Consider the following 8,816-nt stretch of genomic DNA (forward strand, 5'->3'; position numbering starts at 1 on the left):
CTATGACTTTGAATCGAACGATTCGAACTAAAAATCGTTTGACTATTCGACCATTCGATAGTCGAAGTACTGTCTCTTTAAAAAAAACTTCGTCCCCCTACTTTGCCAACTAAAACCCTACCGAACATCAATGTTAGCCTATGGGGAATGTCCCCATAGGCTTTCTAACAATTTTCTGATCGAAGGAAAATCGTTTGATCGATGGAGTAAAATCCTCCGAATCGTTCAATTCGAAGGATTTAATCGTTCGATCAAACGATTCTTCCTTTGATCGATTGATCTAAGTATTTGTGAAGTATTTGCGAAGTGAAATATACTTCGAAATTCGACAATCGAATGGCTATACTTCGAATATCGTAGTCAAAGTTTTTTTTACCGAATTTGACCATTTTGTGGTCGAAGTAAAATCGTTTGATCGTACGATCAAATCGTTCGAACCGAACGATTTCAGCGATCGATCGAACGATTTTACTTCGACTACAAAAAACTTAGAAAAATGCATTAGAAGGTCCCCATAGGCTAACATAGCACTTCGGCAGGTTTAATTTGGCGAAGTATTGAAGTCGCAGTTTTTTAAAAGAGACAGTACTTTGATTATTGAATGGTCGAATATTAGAACGATTTTTACTTCGAATCGAAGTCAAAGAAAATTCAAAGTCGTAGTATCTTATATGATGGTCAAAGTATCCAAAAAAATTACTTTGAATTTCGAATTTTTTTACTTCGAAAATTCCCTCGAATTCACTTCGACCCTTGATAAATCTGCCCCTTAAAGTATGGAGATCCAAATTACAGAAAGATCTCTTATGCAGAAAGCCCCAGGTCCCAAGCATTCTGGATTACAGCTTCCATACCTGTATTGATAACCACAAATGGGTGTAAGTTCTTTGTGTATAGTGTTTTCATGCACAACTCTGCATCAATTGCACTTAGCGTTAATACATGTGTCCCATTATACCATTATAATATAAGTATATTTGTCCTCCTTAAAGAAAAGTCATGTAATGAATGTGTACCTTTGTTTACCTGTAGTGATGAGCAAATTTTTTCATCAAGGATTAATTATTCGTTTCACAAGTTTTTCGTAAATTTTTTTCACAAATTTTTCAGGGGAAGCGAAACGGGACAGATTCGCTCATCACTATTGACCAGTCATATCTTAGTTGTCTGATACTAATTGTATATAATACTGATGCACTAAACAGGAAGAAATTCTTCTTTTCTACAACAATGGAAGTAGAAGACATATTCTCTGTACTTACTAGTGGGAGTGGAGCATTTCACACAGTCCCAGGAGAAGTGCTAAATAAAGTTTATGCACCATTGGCAACACCTGAGGTGGGACTGGGGGTGGGTGCTAATATAATTCTGTTTGTGGATAAAGATGCCTATGGAATTCATTTTCTTGGAGATTTAAATCATTAGTAATTGTTGTGAAGTCAAAGAATTTCTAACTGCCACATTAACAACAAGAAATCACATTATTCCTTAAAGGGATCCTGTCAACAGAAAACATGTTTTTTTCAAAACGCATCAGTTAATAGTGCTACTATTAATTCTGCACTGAAATTCATTTCTCAAAAGAGCAAACAGATTTTTTTATATTCAATTTTGAAATCTGACATGGGGCTAGACATTTTGTCAATTTCCCAGCTGCCCCTGGTCATGTGACTTGTGGCTGCACTTTAGGAGAGAAATGCTTTCTGGCAGGCTGCTGTTTTTCCTTCTCAATGTAACTGAATGTGTCTCAGTGGGACATGGGTTTTTACTATTGAGTGTTGTTCTTAGATCTACCAGGCAGCTGTTATCTTGTGTTAGGGAGCTGCTATCTGGTTACCTTCCCATTGTTCTTTTGTTTGGCTGCTGGGGGGGGAAAGGGAGGGGGTGATATCACTCCAACTTGCAGTACAGCAGTAAAGAGTGAAGTTTATCAGAGCACAAGTCACATGACCTGGAGCAGCTGGGAAATTGACAAAATGTCTAGCCCCATGTCAGATTTCAAAATTGAATATAAAAAAATCTGTTTGCTCTTTTGAGAAATGGATTTCAGTGCAGAATTCTGCTGGAGCAGCACTATTAACTGATTCATTTCGAGAATTTTTTTTTTCCCATGACAGTATCCCTTTAACCTCTCTCTCTCAGGCACATTACACAGTGCTGGTTGTTGTAAAGCTGGCCATAGATGCAAAGATCCGATCGTACGAATCATCGTACGATCGGACTTTCCCATCTCCCGACCCGCCACTAACCATTCAGATCAAAGTCTTACCAGTCAGATTAGATAAAGAACAGATCAGCAATGTTCTGCCCCTGACAGCAATCGTACGATATCTATGTCCAACCAAAGCTAATGACAGTCTCCCACTGAAAATCGTACGATCGGCAATACACGCAGAGATATTATCGGCAGCCGACAGAAATTTTCTAACCTGTCCGATCGACCAAACGACCGATCTCCGCCGGACGAAAAATGCCGGAACTCCCCACACACGGTTCTAAAATAGTACGATTCGGACAATCAGATCTTTGCGTCTATGGCCAGCTTTACATTACGGAGGAACATATATAAACAGTATAGAATACTTAGGGGGTAATTTCTTAATATTTGCCTAAAACACTTACTTTAAAGCAGAGAGACATGTATCTGGTGCTTTACTAAGCCTTAGATCCACCAACGACAGAGGTACATCCAAAGAATGGACACTATGGTACAATAAAAGAATTTGGCAGAATATTCCTCCCCGGAGATCATCATCATCATCATCATGACGCTGCCCTTGTACTGGTGCTTGTTCTGTACTTGTTCTCAATATGTTGCTTTTTATTCCCTTTCCACCTCCGGATACATGCAGGGATCAAAGGCAGGCACCTCACCAACATTTCCCATATCCAAAGACCACTGCAGAAATATATTTTTTTTTATTTGTACAGCATCAACATCTTCCACTGAGCTTTACATTAACACATGTATCAAACTGTGGCTGCTACAGACATGCAATTTTTAATGTGCTCCCCTGTTTGGATCTTTCATTTGTTCCACCACAGGGGCCAGAAACGCAAGCCTGTATTTCCTATTAGACTGTATTCATTGGCGCAGGCAAGCACTGAACACAGGTAAAAAAGCAAGTTGTTTTGTTCCACCTGCATGCAGTGCTTGCCTGCAACTCAATAACTACAGCCTCAATAAAAAGTACAGGCTGTGTTTCTTCCTGAGTTCCCTTGCATCCAATACAGTAAAACACGTTTGTCTGTAAGAGGTTTAACAGAATTTGGTAAGGATTAAAGTCATTGAGCATTCTCCTGCTCCTGCTCCTGCTGCTGAGAAATACCGTCGACTTATGTATGAGCAGCAGGGATACTGAACTGCTACTGGGAAGTACTGAGGTTGGGGATAACAGAACTAGGGGGAAATTTACTAAAGGGCGATGTTGCTCCCAGTGGACTCAAAGCTGGTGCTTAATTTTGAATTCCTGGCTTGAAGGCAATCTGTAGAGACAAAAAAAAAATGTTTACTGCCAAATCAAGTTTCTGAATGCTGCCAGTCCACATAGGGGTTACCAATAGGCAATCACAGGCCATATTTGGCACCCCCTGGAACTTTTTGCATGCTTGTGTTGCTCTCCAAATTTTTTTATATTCAAATTTGGCTGAAGGGTAAAAAAGATTGGGTACCTCTATAGTCAACAAAGTAAATTGCATTTTTCTTTCAAAAATATTTAGATTTAATACCATTCTACCTTTTATTCATTTTGTTGTTAAATAAATTACCATAATGTAATGAAAATTTAGGATTTCATGCACTCGGGATTTAATGTATTTCATGAGTCTGTTCATTGTCCCGTTCATATTGGATTGAGCAGCCGCCAACAATCAGGAATACAGGCCCCATGCTTCCAAGTGCAGGCCATACCAATAGGGACATGATATTTTCTTTTATTCTATGTTTAAACATTCTTTAACCAGGATCAAAATCAGAAAAAATTGCAGTCTTTGGTATATGCCTTCATGTTATATAATGATTTTCTCTGTCAATCTTTCTATATAAGTGGACTTCATCAGTAAACAGCTCCTCAAGACTCTGCATAAAATGGAAATCCAACCTCTTTAAGAGGCTTTCCAAGTTATTGGAGGCTAAGGCTGTCTTCTAATTTGTTTGAAAGATGGATAAATGTTCAGCAGATGGTATATCAGCGCTGACAAGGAAAGACAATTGAAAAACCAGGTATCAAGTCTTGTGAAATGTTAATAGCATGTAGTGTTTTGTAAAAAAAAAAATAACACATATCATGAACATTTGCTATCATTTTCAACTCATGGAGAAAAAAATCAACTGGTTTGAAATAAATCAGTAACTATTGCAGTGGGAGAAGTGACTTCTAATTAACTTGTCATTAATTAGCAATCTCTCCATTGCTGTTTCCCACAATTCCCTGCCTGGATTTGAGCAGGAGCAGATCAACTGTAAAGATGCCATTTGTATATATCTTTGTAGGATTTCTACTGCTGCCATATGCCATGTGCATCTTCCCAATATGTGAGACTCGAGTCAAGATTTAGATTTAGTCATATTTTATAAAGTGTAGAAGTTAAAGAAATAATCTCACCAATATTTCCAGATTTGCCTATTTATAAAACTTAATGTTTGACAAAAATGCCTCTCTCCAATATGACTTTGACAGAACTTTGACATCCTCTTTGACTGAAATAGATTTGAGATTACTCTGCCAGCTCTGGAAAAATCGAATTTTTTGGGGGTGGAAAGAAATTTGGCTTGGGGAAGTGAGAGAAGTTGTAGTTGTTAATTAATATTTGTTAATAATTTTGCAAAAGTCATTAAAATTAGTAATGGGCGAATAAATTCACAAAACGCCCCCGAAAAAATTCGTCAAAAACGAGACAACAACGCAAATTCGCCCATCACTAATTTAAATGCCATTGAAATGATGGGGTTTCCAATAGTCATTTTTTTAGAACCATGATAGTTTTGTAGCTCAAAAAATATTACTACTGATCTAACTATTTTACCACGTTTTATTTTAGCCTGCAAATAAAATTCCCAAAAGTTCATAAGAAAAAATGTTAGTAAAAGGAGATGCCATTAAAAAACCGCGCCTGAAAGAGAAGCGATATACTCCAAGGGGCCGATTCACAAAGGGTCGAATATCGAGGGTTAATTAAAGTCCTTTGATCGAACGATAAAATCCTTTGATCGAACGATAAAATCCTTCGAATCGAACGATTCAAAGGATTTAAATCCAATGATCGAAGGAATATCCTTCGATCGAAAAAACTTAGGAAAGCCTATGGGGACCTTCCCCATAGGCTAACATTGAGTTCGGTAGCTTTTAGATGGCGAACTAGGGGGTCAAAGTTTTTTCTTAAAGAGACAGTACTTCGACTATCGAATAGTCGAACGATTTTTAGTTCGAATCCTTCGATTCGAAGTCGTAGTCGAAGGTCGTAGTAGCCCATTCGATGGTCGAAGTAGCCCAAAAAACACTTAGTGAATCGGCCCCTAAGTGTCATCAAACACCACTGCCAGAGTTCCAGCAAGCTAGATGAATCAATAGCCTATAAAGAAACAAAAATAAAGTTGGAAGTTCCTAGTATCTAAGAAGATAGATATACTTCCTAGGAAAATAGTACTAGACGATATCAAGGGAGGAGCCAAGTCCGTAAAAGCCAAGGATATTGTAGTACCAAAGAAGTAGATTATAGTTTGCCAAAGCTTCCCAACCTAGATTATAAGCAACCAAAAGCACCCAGACAGCCGCGAGATCATAGCAAAGAAAGACTCAACCTTCATCCAATTACCAAGCGTACTTTAGAAAAGCATCTCACAGCGAAAGATACAGTGAGGAAACTGGATCCGGAAAAACCTAAAATTCTGCCCGGTTTATTCTGCAAGGGGCTGACATGTACTTGCCACAAACCCTAAAAAAAAACATTTACAGCAACTGAATTTCCATCAGATCTTTGGAAGAGAATAAAATTAGATAATGATGTTTATATATTATTTATTTTTATAATAATACAATTACTATAATGAAAAATGAATTTTTTTTTTAATTTAGATTATTTGGATAAAATGGAGTCTATGGTAGCTGACCATTCTGTAATTTGGATAACGGGTTTCCAAATAACAGATCCTATATCTGTACACGATAAATGTCTTATTTGTAGTCATATAGCTGTTGCTGGGATGCCAGAAGATGTAATACAACAACAGTAATTACATGTTTTCACTGCTGCCCCAGCTCAGACTCACGTGATAAAGCATGCGACTGTAAAGACATACGCAGTTCCTTGCTAACCTGTGCAGGTGCACTCAAACAGCCCCAACATGCCAAAACTTAAAAGCTGCCACCACTGCATTTAAGGGCCGCAAACACCCAACTCTTGACACACTGTGGGGCAAGTGGTAGACAGTAGAATTCATGGTTCCATCTATCACAGCAAGTCTTCCAGGTCCTGAAGCAGCAAAACAACCCCAGACCATCACACTACCACCACCATATTTTACTGTTGGTATGATGTTCTTTTTCCGAAATGCTGTGTTACTTTTACGCCAGATGTAACGGGACGCGCACCTTCCAAAAAGTTCAACTTTTGTCTCGTCAGTCCACAAGTTATTTTCCCAAAAGTCTTGGCAATCATTGAGATGTTTTTTAGCAAAATTGAGACGAGCCTTAATGTTCTTTTTGCTTAAAAGTGGTTTGCGCCTTGGAAATCTGCCATGCAGGCCGTTTTTGCCCAGTCTCTTTCTTATGGTTGAGTTGTGAACACTGACCTTAATTGAGGCAAGTGAGGCCTGCAGTTCTTTAGATGTTGTCCTGGGGTCTTTTGTGGCCTCTCGGATGAGTTGTCTCTGCGCTCTTGGGGTAATTATGGTCGGCCGGCCACTCCTGGGAAGGTTCACCACTGTTCCATGTTTTTGCCATTTGTGGATAATGGCTCTCACTGTGGTTCGCTGGAGTCCCAAAGCTTTAGAAATGGCTTTATAACCTTTGAAATTGAACTCAGGTGTGATAAACCACAGTTAAGTTATTTTTTAACAAGGGGGGCAATCACTTTTTCACACAGGCCCATGTAGATTTGGAGTTTTTTTTCTCCCTTAATAACGTAAACCTTCATTTAAAAACTGCATTTTGTGTTCAATTATGTCATCTTTGACTAATAGTTAACGGTTTTTGATGAGCAGAAACATTTAAGTGTGAAAAACATGCAAAAGAATAAGAAATCAGGAAGGGGGCAAATAGTTTTTCACACCACTGTATGTTAGCGATGTCTAATTTGCATACGGCACCAAGTTAAAGTTGAATGGACGTACATGTAGCAGCAAATACATTACACTACACAAGGCTGGGAAACCTTTAAAAAATAAAATAGAGCTGTTATTTTGCCCTATACATGAGCCCACTGTATAGTTTAGGTGCCATATGTTTGGAAATGTAGGGGGGAAGGAGGGTACCCCCAAAAAAATTTACAATCTTTTTCAGCCTATCACCCTTAAAAACGTAAAAGACGCCAGCGTTTTTTGGGACTTAGAAAAAAATTTCAACTTTTTTTGAAGCAATCTCTATCTACTCTATTGCACTTCGCCTGGTCTGAGGTGGCAAAGGCAAGTCTGGCGCAAGAGGTAACGTTCAGTAAAATCCGCAAGTCAGTGAATTCGCGTAGTTACGTCCCTTCGCCATAGCACAATTTCGCCTGGTGTAAGGGTGCGAAGTAGCGCTAGAGTCGGTCTACTTTGCTAACCAATTTACACCAGCACCTGTTAGTAAATCGGCGAAGTGGCAAAATGACTTCACGCTGGCGAATTTTCACTAGCGTTAGCCACTTCGCCCTTTAGTAAATTTGCCCCACTGACCCTTACTAGAGTCTAATCCCACTAAGCTTTCTAGCTAAACACTATAACATTCACTCCATCAGAAAAGTCAATTCAACCAACAGGCAACACAAAGGATCAAACAAACACACCTTTCCTACAAGTTAACAAAAGGGGTTGAAATAAATTTCACCTACACACTTCACTTTGGGTAAAAGGTTAGTTTAGAGCAGCAAAGACTGTTTTAGATTTAATAGTCTTAAGTGGACAGTGCATAAAATATAAAAAGATCAGATACAATTACGAATAACATACAAGGCAGCAAACAGTTACAAAATGAAAAGGGATAAAAATCCAGAAACCTAAATACATCACCTACAGAAGGATCTTATATGAGTCTTGTTCCGGGGAAACGGAAGCAATAACGACACTTCCCAAAGCAGCTTGGTCCCCAAAGGCATATATCTTCCCAGTTGTCTGAACCCTTGTTATCCAGGTTGGGCAAAGATAGGTTACACCTCATCTAATGAGAAAGGTGAGGGCGGGTCACCAATTTACAACCGGCTATTCTGGAGACCTTCATTTTTTCAATTATGAAACCATGAATATTGGGTAGGAAATGGAATTCTATTTCCATAGAGACCAAACACCCCAGGACCAACACATATTATTCTGGCCATATCAGAATATTGGGTAAAACTGAGAGCGATCATCATAATGTGGAAGTGTTTGGACTCCTTGAGAAGTCTATAAGCTATAAGGTATTTTATGTGTGCAATGATTTTTGTCTGTATTAGAGGATATTTATGTTATCAACATAAAACAATATTACCTTTAAATCTGCCCAGACAGACCAGTCCATTATAGCATAGGTATAATAATTGGGTTTTCATTCCCTTAGCCAGACAGCCTGTCCTTATGCCATTTAGGTTTTTTTGTGAATTACGACCTACTGTGAGGTTTCTTTCTATGCTGGAACTTACTGGTC

Source organism: Xenopus laevis, chromosome 4L (assembly GCF_017654675.1).
Source record: "Xenopus laevis strain J_2021 chromosome 4L, Xenopus_laevis_v10.1, whole genome shotgun sequence".
NCBI classification, from domain to species: Eukaryota; Metazoa; Chordata; class Amphibia; order Anura; family Pipidae; genus Xenopus; species Xenopus laevis.